At 43.7% G+C, this 12447-nt stretch overlaps 1 long non-coding RNA gene across 4 annotated transcripts; it reads left to right on the top strand.

Annotated features, from left to right (window-relative positions):
* Window positions 1–8571: 8571 nt before the first annotated feature.
* On the top strand, window positions 8572–11203 carry LOC119363693. 4 transcript variants are annotated; one of them, XR_005174303.1, is made up of 6 exons: window positions 8858–8952; window positions 9079–9144; window positions 9217–9359; window positions 9644–9694; window positions 10561–10695; window positions 11039–11203. It is a non-coding gene; the product is annotated as an uncharacterized LOC119363693 (long non-coding RNA). The 4 variants fall into 4 exon arrangements; XR_005174300.1 differs by having other exon boundaries at window positions 9217–9472; XR_005174301.1 differs by lacking the exon at window positions 9079–9144 and having other exon boundaries at window positions 8850–8952; window positions 9217–9472.
* The last annotated feature ends 1244 nt before the right edge of the window (window positions 11204–12447 follow it).

Below are 12447 nucleotides of genomic sequence, written 5' to 3'. Positions count from 1 at the left end.
ATTGATATATTGGAAGCCTATATTTGGATATCGGAAACGTTCCGGGAGAAACCGGGATTTTTCCAGAGTACCGGGGGGTTACCGGAACCCTCCCGGGGGTTATTGGGCCTAGATGGGCCATGAGGGAGAAGAGGAGGGCCGGCCAGGGCAGGCCGCGCGCCCCCTCTCCCCCTAGTCTGAATAGGACAAGGAGGGGGGGCGGCGCCCCCCTTTCCTCTATCCCCTCCCCCCTTTCCTTCTCCACCAAGGCAAGAGGGGGGAGTCCTACTCCCGGTGGGAGTAGGACTCCTCTAGGCGCACCCCTTGGGTGCCGGCCGCACCTCCCCCTCCCTCCTTTATATACGGGGGCAGGGGGGCACCCTAGATCACACAAGTTGATCTACGAGATCGTTCCTTAGCCATGTGCGGTGCCCCCCTCCACCATATTCCACCTCGGTCATATCGTCGCGAAGCTTAGGCGAAGCCCTGCGCCGGTAGAACATCATCATCGTCACCACACCGTCGTGCTGATGGAACTCATCCCCGACACTTTGCTGGATCGGAGTTTGGGGATCGTCATCGAGCTGAACGTGTGCTGAACTCGGAGGTGTCGTACGTTCGGTACTTGGATCGGTCGGATCGTGAAGACGTACGACTACATCAACCGCGTTGTCATAACGCTTCCGCTTACGGTCTACGAGGGTACGTGGACATTACTCTCCCCTCTCGTTGCTATGCATCACCATGATCTTGCGTGTGCGTAGGAAATTTTTTGAAATTACTACGTTCCCCAACAGTGGCATCCGAGCCAGGTTTTATGCGTAGATGTCATTTGCACGAGTAGAACACAAGTGAGTTGTGGGCGATACAAGTCATACTGCTTACCAGCATGTCATACTTTGGCTCAGCGGTATTTTGAGATGAAGCGGCCCGGACCGACATTACGCGTACGCTTACGCGAGACTGGTTTCACCGTTACGAGCGCTCGTGCTTAAAGGTGACTGGCGGGTGTCTGTCTCTCTCACTTTAGCTGAATCGAGTGTGGCTACGCCCGATCCTTGCAAAGGTTAAAACAACATTAACTTGACGAACTATCGTTGTGGTTTTGATGCGTAGGTAAGAACGGTTCTTGCAAAGCCCGTAGCAGCCACGTAAAATTTGCAACAACAAAGTAGAGGACGTCTAACTTCTTTTTGCAGGGCATGTTGTGATGTGATATGGTCAAGACGTGATGCTATATTTTATTGTATGAGATGATCATGTTTTGTAACCGAAGTTATCGGCAACTGGCAGGAGCCATATGGTTGTCGCTTTATTGTATGAAATGCAAACGCCCTGTAATTGCTTTACTTTATCACTAAGCGGTAGCGATAGTCGTAGAAGCAATAAGATGGCGTAACGACAACAATGCTACGATGGAGATCAAGGTGTCGCACCGGTGACGATGGTGATCACGATGGTGCTTCGAAGATGGAGATCACAAGCACAAGATGATGATGGCCATATCATATCACTTATATTGATTCCATGTGATGTTTATCCTTTATGCATCTTATCTTGCTTTGATTGACGGTAGCATTTTAAGATGATCTCTCACTAAATTATCAAGAAGTGTTCTCCCTGAGTATGCACCGTTGCGAAAGTTCTTCGTGCTGAGACACCATGTGATGATCGGGTGTGATAGGCTCTACGTTCAAATATAACAGGTGCAAAACAGTTGCACACGCGGAATACTCAGGTTAAACTTGACGAGCCTAGCATATAACAGATATGGCCTCGAAACACGGAGACTGAAAGGTCGAGCGTGAATCATATAGTAGATATGATCAACATATTGATGTTCACCATTGAAACTACTCCATATCACGTGACGATCGGACATGGTGTAGTTGATATGGATCATGTAATCACTTAGAAGATTAGAGGGATGTCTATCTAAGTGGGAGTTCTTAAGTAATATGATTAATTGAACTTAAATTTATCATGAACTTAGTACCTGATAGTATTTTGCTTGTCTATGTTTGTTGTAGATAGATGGCTTGTGCTGTTGTTCCGTTGAATTTTAATGCGTTCCTTGAGAAAACAAAGTTGAAAGATGATGGTAGCAATTACACGGACTGGGTCCGTAACCTGAGGATTATCATCATTGATGCACAGAAGAATTACGTCCTGGAAGCACTGCTGGGTGCCAGGCCTGCTGCTGATGCAACTGACGACGTTAAGAACGTCTGGCAGAGCAAAGCTGATGACTACTCGATAGTTTAGTGTGCCATGCTTTACGGCTTAGAACCGGGTCTTCAACGACGTTTTGAACGTCATGGAGCATATGCCATGTTCCAGGAGTTGAAGTTAATATTTCAAGCAAATGCCCGGATTGAGAGATATGAAGTCTCCAATAAGTTCTATAGCTGCAAGATGGAGGAGAATAGTTCTGTCAGTGAACACATACTCAAAATGTCTGGGTATAATAATCACTTGATTCAACTGGGAGTTAATCTTCCTGATGATAGTGTCATTGACAGAATTCTTCAATCACTACCACCAAGATACAAGAGCTTCATGATGAACTATAATATGCAAGGGATGGACAAGACTATTCCTGAGCTCTTCGCAATGCTAAATGCCGCGGAGGTAGAAATCAAGAAGGAGCATCAAGTGTTGATGGTTAACAAGACCACCAGTTTCAAGAAAAAGGGCAAAGGGAAGAAGAAGGGGAACTTCAAGAAGAACAGCAAACAAGTTGCTGCTCAAGAGAAGAAACCCAAGTCTGGACCTAAGCCTGAGACTGAGTGCTTCTACTACAAGCAGACTGGACACTGGAAGCAGAACTGCCCCAAGTATTTGGTGGATAAGAAGGATGGCAAAGTGAACAAAGGTATATGTGATATACATGTTATTGATGTGTACCTTACTAATGCTCGCAGTAGTACCTGGGTATTTGATACTGGTTCTGTTGCTAATATTTGCAACTCGAAACAGGGACTACGGATTAATCGAAGATTGGCTAAGGACGAAGTGACGATGCGCGTGGGAAATGGTTCCAAAGTCTATGTGATCGCGGTCGGCACGCTACCTCTACATCTACCATCGGGATTAGTTTTAGACCTAAATAATTGTTATTTGGTGCCAGCGTTGAGCATGAACATTATATCTGGATCTTGTTTGATGCGAGACAGTTATTCATTTAAGTCATAGAATAATGGTTGTTCTATTTATATGAGTAATATCTTTTATGGTCATGCACCCTTGAAGAGTGGTCTATTTTTGTTGAATCTCGATAGTAGTGATACACATATTCATAGTGTTGAAACCAAAAGATACAGAGTTGATAATGACAGTGCAACTTATTTGTGGCACTGCCGTTTAGGTCATATCGGTGTAAAGCGCATGAAGAAACTCCATACTGATGGGCTTTTGGAATCACTTGATTATGAATCACTTGGTACTTGCGAACCGTGCCTCATGGGCAAGATGACTAAAACGCCGTTCTCTGGAACTATGGAGCGACCAACTGATTTGTTGGAAATCATACATACTAATGTTTGTGGTCCAATGAATGTTGAGTCTCGCGGCAGGTATCGTTATTTTCTCACATTCACAGATGATTTGAGAAGATATTGGTATATCTGCTTAATGAAACACAAGTCTGAAACATTTGAAAAGTTCAAAGAATTTCAGAGTGAAGTGGAAAATCATCGTAACAAGAAAATAAAATTTCTACGATCTGATCGTGGAGGAGAATATTTGAGTTACGAGTTTGGTTTACATTTGAAACAATGCGGAATAGTTTCGCAACTCACGCCACTTGGAACACCACAACGAAATGGTGTGTCCGAACGTCGTAATCGTACTTTGCTAGATATGGTGCGATCTATGATGTCTCTTACTGATTTACCACTATCGTTTTGGGGTTATGCTTTAGAGACGGCCGCATTCACGTTAAATAGGGCACCATCAAAATCCGTTGAGATGACGCCTCATGAACTGTGGTTTGGCAAGAAACCAAAGTTGTCATTTCTTAAAGTTTGGGGCTGCGATGCTTATGTGAAGAAACTTCAACCAGATAAGCTCGAACCCAAATCGGAGAAATGTGTCTTCATAGGATACCCAAAAGAGACTGTTGGGTACACCTTCTATCACAGATCTGAAGGCAAGATTTTCGTTGCAAAATTCGGATCCTTTCTAGAGAAGGAGTTTCTCTCGAAAGAAGTGAGTGGGAGGAAAGTAGAACTTGATGAGGTAACTATACCTGCTCCCTTATTGGAAAGTAGTTCATCACAGGAACCGGTTCCTGTGACAACTACACCAATCAGTGAGGAAGCTAATGATATTGATCATGAAACTTCAGATCAAGTTTCTACTGAACCTCGTAGGTCTACCAGAGTAAGATCCGCACCAGAGTGGTACGGTAATCCTATTCTGGAAGTCATGTTACTTGACCATGATGAACCTACGAACTATGAGGAAGCGATGATGAGCCCAGATTCCACAAAATGGCTAGAGGCCATGAAATCTGAGATGGGATCCATGTATGAGAACAAAGTATGGACTTTGGTTGACTTGCCCGATGATCGGCAAGCCATTGAGAATAAATGGATTTTTAAGAAGAAGACTGACGCTGATGGTAATGTAACTGTCTATAAAGCTCGACTTGTTGCAAAAGGTTTTCGACAAGTTCAAGGGGTTGACTACGATGAGACTTTCTCACCCGTAGCGATGCTTAAGTCTGTCCGAATCATGTTAGCAATTGTTGTATTTTATGATTATGAAATTTGGCAAATGGATGTCAAAACTGCATTCTTGAATGGATTTCTGGAAGAAGAGTTGTATATGATGCAGCCAGAAGGTTTTGTTGATCCAAAAGGTGCTAACAAAGTGTGCATGCTCCAGCGATCCATTTATGGACTGGTGCAAGCATCTCGGAGTTGGAATAAATGCTTTGATAGTGTGATCAAAGCATATGGTTTTATATAGACTTTCGGAGAAGCCTGTATTTACAAGAAAGTGAGTGGGAGCTCTATAGCATTTCTGATATTATATGTAGATGACATATTATTAATTGGGAATGATATAGAATTTCTGGATAGCATAAAGGGATACTTGAATAAAAAAATTTCTATGAAAGACCTCGGTGACGCTGCTTATATATTGGGCATCAAGATTTATAGAGATAGATCAAGACGCTTAATTGGACTTTCACAAAGCACATACCTTGATAAAGTTTTGAAAAAGTTCAAAATGGATCAGGCAAAGAAAGGGTTCTTGCCCATACTACAAGGTGTGAAGTTGAGTCAAACTCAATGCCCGACCACAGCAGAAGATAGAGAGAAAATGAAAGATGTTCCCTATGCTTCAGCCATAGGCTCTATCATGTATGCAATGTTGTGTACCAGGACTGGCGTGTGCTTAGCAATAAGCTTAGCAGGAAGGTACCAAAGTAATCCAGGAGTGGATCACTGGACAGCGGTCAAGAACATCCTGAAATACCTGAAAAGGACTAAGGATATGTTTCTCGTATATGGAGGTGACAAAGAGCTAGTCGTAAATGGTTACGTTGATGCAAGCTTTGACACTGATCCAGACGATTCTAAATCGCAAACCGGATACGTGTTTTTATTAAACAGTGGAGCTGTAAGTTGGTGCAGTTCTAAACAAAGCGTCGTGGCGGGATCTACATGTGAAGTGGAGTACATAGCTGCTTCGGAAGCAGCAAATGAAGGAGTCTGGATGAAGGAGTTCATTTCCGATCTAGGTGTCATACCTAGTGCATCGGGACCAATGAAGATCTTCTATGATAATACTGGTGCAATTGCCTTGGCAAAGGAATCCAGATTTCACAAGAGGACCAAGCACATCAAGAGACGCTTCAATCCCATCCGGGATCAATTCCAGGTGGGAGACATAGAGATTTGCAAGATACATACGGATCTGAATGTTGCAGACCCATTGACTAAGCCTCTGTAACACCCACGATGCGGCTATATCTCCCACGTGTCGAAGCACGACTTAGAGGCATAACCACATAGTAGTTTTGTCGCAAGAAGGGTCATCTTCACACAATCCCATGTAATAAACAAGAATGGGATAAAGAGAGTTGGCTTACAATCGCCACTTCACACAATACATAATTTAAGATCATACATCATTCAAATACACTCATAGACCGGCTACGGTCAAGTACAAATAAAAAAAAAGACAACCCCAAATGCTAGATCCCCGACCGCCCCGACTGGGCCCCACTACTGATCGTCTGGAAACGATACATAGTAACGACCAAGGGCCTCATCAAATTCCCACTTCAGCTCAGTTGCGCCATCTGCGCCAGTATCCTCGGCACCTGCATCTGTTTTGGTAGAATCTGTGAGCCACGGGGACTCAGCAATCTCACACCCGCGAGATCAAGACTATTTAAGCTCATAGGTAGGTAAAAGGTGTAATATGGTGGAGCTGCAGCAAGCACTAAGCATATATGATGGCTAACATACGTAAGTGAGAGCGAGAAGAGAAGCAACACATCGGCCAAGAAACTAGAATTGATCAAGAAGTGATCCTGAAACTACTTACGTCAAGCATAACTCAAACCGTGTTCACTTCCCGGACTCCGCCGAGAAGAGACCATCATGGCTACACACACGGTTGATGCATTTTAAAGAGGTCAAGTGTCAAGTTATCTACAACCGGACATTAACAAATTCCCATCTGCCTCATAAACGCGGGCACGGCTTTCGAAAGATTATATACCCTGCAGGGGTGTCCCAACTCAGCCCATCACAAGCTCTCACGGTCAACGAAGGATAAACCTTCTCCCGGGAAGACCCGATCAGCCTCGGAATCCCGGTTCGCAAAACATTTCGACAATGGTAAAACAAGTCCAGCAAGCCGCCCGAAGTGCCAACAAATCCCGATAGGAGCTGCACATATCTCGTTCTCAGGGCACACAGGATGAGCCAGACGTCGGGTTGGCATAGACCCTGGTTGCCCAAGGGGCGCCGGACATCGCTCAGGTTGGACCAACACTCGAAGGAGCACTGGCCCGGGGGGTAAATAAAGATGACCCTTGGGCTCGCGAAAACCCAAGGGAAAAGGGCTTAGGTGGCAAATGGTAAAACCAAGTTTGGGCCTTGCTGGAGGAGTTTTATTCAAAGCGAACTGTTAAGGGGGTCCCATAAATCACCCAACCGTGTAAGGAACGCAAAATCAAGGAACATAATACCGGTATGATGGAAACTAGGGCGGCAAGAGTGGAACAAGTCACCAGGCATAAGGCCGAGCCTTCCACCCTTTACCAAGTATATAAGGTGCATTAATTTAAATAGGAGATATTGTGATATCCCAAAATATCCGTGTTCCGACCAGGAACAAACTTCATCTTCACCTGCAACTAACAATGCATAAGAGGGGCTGAGCAAAAGCGGTGACATAGCCAATCAACGGTTGCTAGGATAGGATGGTTAGAGGTTTAACATGGCAATAGGTAGGCATGGTAAACAATGGCAGGTAGAGCTAACATAGCGATAGAGCGAGTACTAGCAAGCAAAGATAGAAGTGATATCGAAGGTATGGTCATCTTGCCTGCAAGGTTCTCAAGGTTGTCGAAGGCTGGATCCTCGTAAGCGTACTCAACAGGTTCATCATGCACGTACTCGTCTCCCGGCTCTACCCAAAGCATGAACACAAGCAAGGAACCACAATAAATCACGGTGCAATGCACAAACAACATGATGCAAAACATGTCATGATATGCGAGATGTGATATGCAATGCATATGCGTGCTTCGGAAGGAAAGATGATGAACAAGGCATCCACTTGGCAAACCAAGTATGCCGCTGGAAAGATGAGATGATTTCGGTTGAAATCGATATAAAGATCACCGGAAACGGATGCACGGTTTGCAAATGGCAAGACAAGTATGGCACAAAGCTGCGATTAACAGCACGATGCTACTTAGCATGCAACAAGAAACTATGCTACAGCACCCCAACATAAAAACAAAGCATATGGGAATGATCTACAGGAGATGCTTTACAAAAGAGGAACACTGAGCTACGGCTAAATCACATCATAACAGGTTCAAACAAGTATGGAGAAAGTGCAAAAAATATCAGGTTGGACATGGCATAAACAACATCACGAAGCAATGTTCAGAGCAGGTTATCAACATGCTACAGGAACTTATAATAGCCAAACAAGACATGGCATGAATGTACTCAAAGCATAGATCAAAAGTCCCTTACTGACCATAAGCCAAAAAGGATCAGAAAATATGATGGCACCCATGTAAACATAGCAAGTTTCGTTAACAGATTCAGCAAACAAAGCATGGCATGGAACATATAAAACACGCTGTGCTAGCCGCCCATACGAGGGATCTGCATCGCGCTTTCAATCTGGCTCGACCAATCTGTCTCGCTGGAGCTTTTTGACCTTGCTGTCAAAAATCGGACCACTTGGTTTCTCCCACGCTGCTCTTTCGTGCTCAAGTGAATGACGAGTGGGCCTCCATCGCTCCCAGGGCCGGCTTGACAGTGTGTGATGTGTGTGTGGCCTGTGCGTTGAGTGAATTTTTTTGACCGAGGCGATCGTGGGCGTATCCAGTATCCACCAATCCCGCATCCTTCTCGAGCCCCACATCCCTAGCCATGCCTCGCCGCCACCTCTCCTTCCCCCCATTCATCCTCTCGAGCCGCTGCCGCCGCCACCCCTATCTCTCCTCCTCACACATCCTTTCTCCTCGTCACATCTGGCCGAAGGAGAATGCTGCGGCCGCATCCCCTGGCGATGGCAGTGGGGGCGGGTGAGGCTGCAAGGCGACGAGCCAAGGCGGCAGTGCAGGGCCTCACAGGTTCTCGATCTGGAGCGGCAGGGACGGACACCGGCGAGGCTGGTCCCCCACCTCTCCTCACCTTCTCCGACGTTCCCGGTCTGGAGCGGGAGGGACGGACGCCGGCGAGGCCAGCCTCCCTTCACACACAGGTACTTCCCCTCTCCCCTTTGTGCCCCCTCTCTCTTCCACGGCCTCTCTTTATTGTTACACACAGAGTCATTGGGGCAGCACACCATATGAATCCAAAGTTACTCACGTGATTCTTGCCTCTCTAGGTTTTAGATCTTTCTAAACTATTTGCTATTGTTGTGTGAGAACTGAATCAACTGATGGATATCAAGGTTTGCTGCCTTCAAGTTGTGTTTCCCCATAATAAGGGCTCCACTCAGTCAATTATTTTTTTATGGCTGCAGATTATGTGGGATGTTCTGCACAATCAACTTGGGAATAATTAGCAAGTAGTGGTGTCAATGGCATCCGTCAGAGCCATTTTGGTGGCACATGCACACCACGTTCTGGAATAACATAAGTCTCACAATCAACTTGGGCAGTTGATGTAGGCTGCCTCAATTTTCTGTCTGTGTAGCAGCAACAAGTTCATGAATCTACTGCTTGTTGCCTTTATTATTTTGATCTATGAAAAAAGAAAATTTACCCTGTCATTTATGTGTACGTTTCTTCTCTTACTGATTTTAGTTGCTCGACAAAAGTGCAACAAAGCAATTTTTTATTCATATAGATATATAAAGTGCATTTTTATGGTGTCTCTTTCTACATGATATTCTTTGTGTTCCACGATAATTTTTAGTGATTTTTGGTGATGTATATGGATTGCGGCAGATGAAGGAGGATGGAGGGAATGTGGATACGGCTTGGTTAGCATCTATTGAGGTTGTTAGTGAGCATTTCCTCCGGTGTCAACTACTAATGATATTCTTTGTTGAAATTAGCTAAAAGAAAAAAGTGCTTATGCAATATGCTTGGTGAAGCTTTCTAGGTTTTAGGTTGGTGCACCATACTTATGCAAAAAGGATAGTACAAATTTGGGATTAGTTTATGTTCTCATTCCACAAGGGTGGAGTGACCATTGTGTTTTTGTATGCCAACTCTTGTTTCGTTAGTTAGTGGCAGCAACAATGTATTTGAACCTTCGTAGTAAAGCCAAGACACTACTGGTTAAAAAGAAACCTCTTTTTTTAACACCCAGAGGCTTGTTTATTTTGTGGATGGTTGTTGCACTTTTCTCTATTGAAGAACAGGAATGCCATATGTACATTTATTTTCTCTGTAAAATCCAAATCATCAATACCAATCGCTCTTGATTTCTTATATTGTTTTTGGTCACAGATTAGAGTTTTTTTTCTGTTCTAGCGAAACAGAGGTGGTGGTCCAATTATACCTATATTACTTCTTTTGGATGCTATCAAATGCTTTTATTAAATTTTATTCATAGCTGATTGGGTCTCCTGTAGGACTATTCAGAGAAACGTGCATGTTAGTCTCTATTGAGATCACAAGGTAAGGTTAAATGATTACCTACCTTGTGATCTTCGGTTTTGAGAAGAAGTGTGTCTCTGTCCACTGCACGTTTCTCCCAAACTATTCAGTTAGTTTATTCAAATGACAGAGCGCATGGGTTCCTTTAGGTTTGTAAATGGAGCTGTGAAGTTTTCTAACCTAAAAAGTCTGCGTGATTAGACAAACTCTGGAGGCAGCCATAGGCTACCAGTTATAACAACCTTGCCATTTTCTTGCAGGAAGTCACTATGAAACAAGAGGAGATGGATAGGACTTTCAGATCTGGCGTTCTCCCTGTCACTTACTGCCTGATTTATACACGGAAATAAACAGATAATTTTACAGTCCGTACATCGCAGGCCAATATAAAAAAGGTAAATCCATACAAAGAAAAAGAATGTTGTTTGTTACTTCTTTTCACGTACTCATTTTTGTTTTTAAAGGTTAAATTCAATAGGTACCCGCGGTTACGGGTATATATAGATGAGCTTAGATATTGTTTCCTGTTCGGAAATAAGGGTACATGATATAGACAACATGTTGACAGTTTGAACAGCTTAATAGACGCAAAGAAATTTCCATTGCCTGCTATGTATGTAGCCTGAGCAGGCATTTGCAGCGAGTGGCCAAAGAATAGTAATCCCTTCCAGTCCTTGCATTGTTCTTTCTAAGAATCCTGATAGGCTGCATCTTGACAATGTTTACTATCTATTGCAGTACTTTTCCACTTCACAAAATAATACCTCAAAAGACACATGTATGAAGGGTATACTGTTTTCCCAATCAAAGTTGGAAACGGGCGCGCCAATGTCATTGCTCGGCTTATCATTGGAGTCGACAACAGAGCTCCCATCGCAACAAACTGGGCTCAATTCTTTCGCATGACAAATATGAGAGCAGGAGCACCATATGTGTTTGCCTTTGAGGAACTAGCTGGGGAGCTCCATCTCACTGTACAGACTCCCTCTGATAGTGGTGTAGGCAGCCACCGGCATTATCTGATAATATAGTTTAGGTTCAGGACTTGCGTCATGTACTGTTTTGTGGCCCGTGAAATCTGCTTCACATCACCTTATTCTTTTTTTTGCGGGTGATCACCTTATTCTTTCCGACTCGGCTACTTGGTTGTACGAACTGGAAGTACTCCAAATGGTCTAATTGTAGTTTCGTAGGATTTATAGTACCTCTGTGTTGAGAAAATCAATTCTATGTTTCTCGCTTTTACAAATGTGTGGTAACTATTACTCAAATAGTCCTTGACCTTAGTTGGTCTCTAAATCAATGACATATCCATGCTATGAATACCCGGCTTGCTCGCGCTTTTTGCGCCATGGGCGCAACGGGTCATCTAGTTGACATAATTACGAAGGCACCTTCGTGAGCTAGATGCACTTACTACGAGCATTTCATGATAAACTAAGCATACCTCCATCAAGAAGACATGTCATAGAAGCTATACATGGCAAGAAACAACATCATAGCATACACAGATCAACTACAACAACCTTGGCCAAATTGAATAACATGTAAACAATCTGCCAGGAAACATTTTGAAGCAAAAGTAGAGCACGAAAATGACAATCTAGACTACTCCATAATTGCAACCAGGACCATGGATGGATAGAGCATAACCATGTTTTCAAAACACCCTTATTGAAGTATCTCAAATTATGCATGTATCTCTCTGTAGCAACATGTTTACATGGCATCAAAATTACAGCAGAACAGGAACTAAAATCAGCATTATCACGAAGCCTAGTTTGCATGCTTGTGCTAGTCACCACATTTATCACAAAAATACTTGGTAAGCACCTCTGTAAAGAAGACATAGCCTAGTTAAAAACACATTTAGGGACCAAGTCCATAGGATGCACACATCAATCATGGCAAAAATGACAAAAGAGCTCGTGCTGATAAGATTCTGATACTAACATTATGAAGCCCTCTTACAACAGCATTTCGGGCATCAAGATGAGCTCAAATGTAAATGACGCAATGGAATGAAATGATGTACTCTTCGAGGCGAACAATTTGACATATTACACGCACGAAACGGAGCTACGGATGCGAAGATGTGATGCAATGAAGATGCAACAATTTTATCACAGGATAAGGACTTAGAAGAA

The sequence above is a fragment of the Triticum dicoccoides genome, chromosome 2B (genome assembly GCF_002162155.2).
Source record: "Triticum dicoccoides isolate Atlit2015 ecotype Zavitan chromosome 2B, WEW_v2.0, whole genome shotgun sequence".
Lineage (NCBI taxonomy): Eukaryota > Viridiplantae > Streptophyta > Magnoliopsida > Poales > Poaceae > Triticum > Triticum dicoccoides.
Note: the sequence above shows the minus strand (reverse complement) of the source record. Positions and strands in the feature narration are given on the sequence as shown.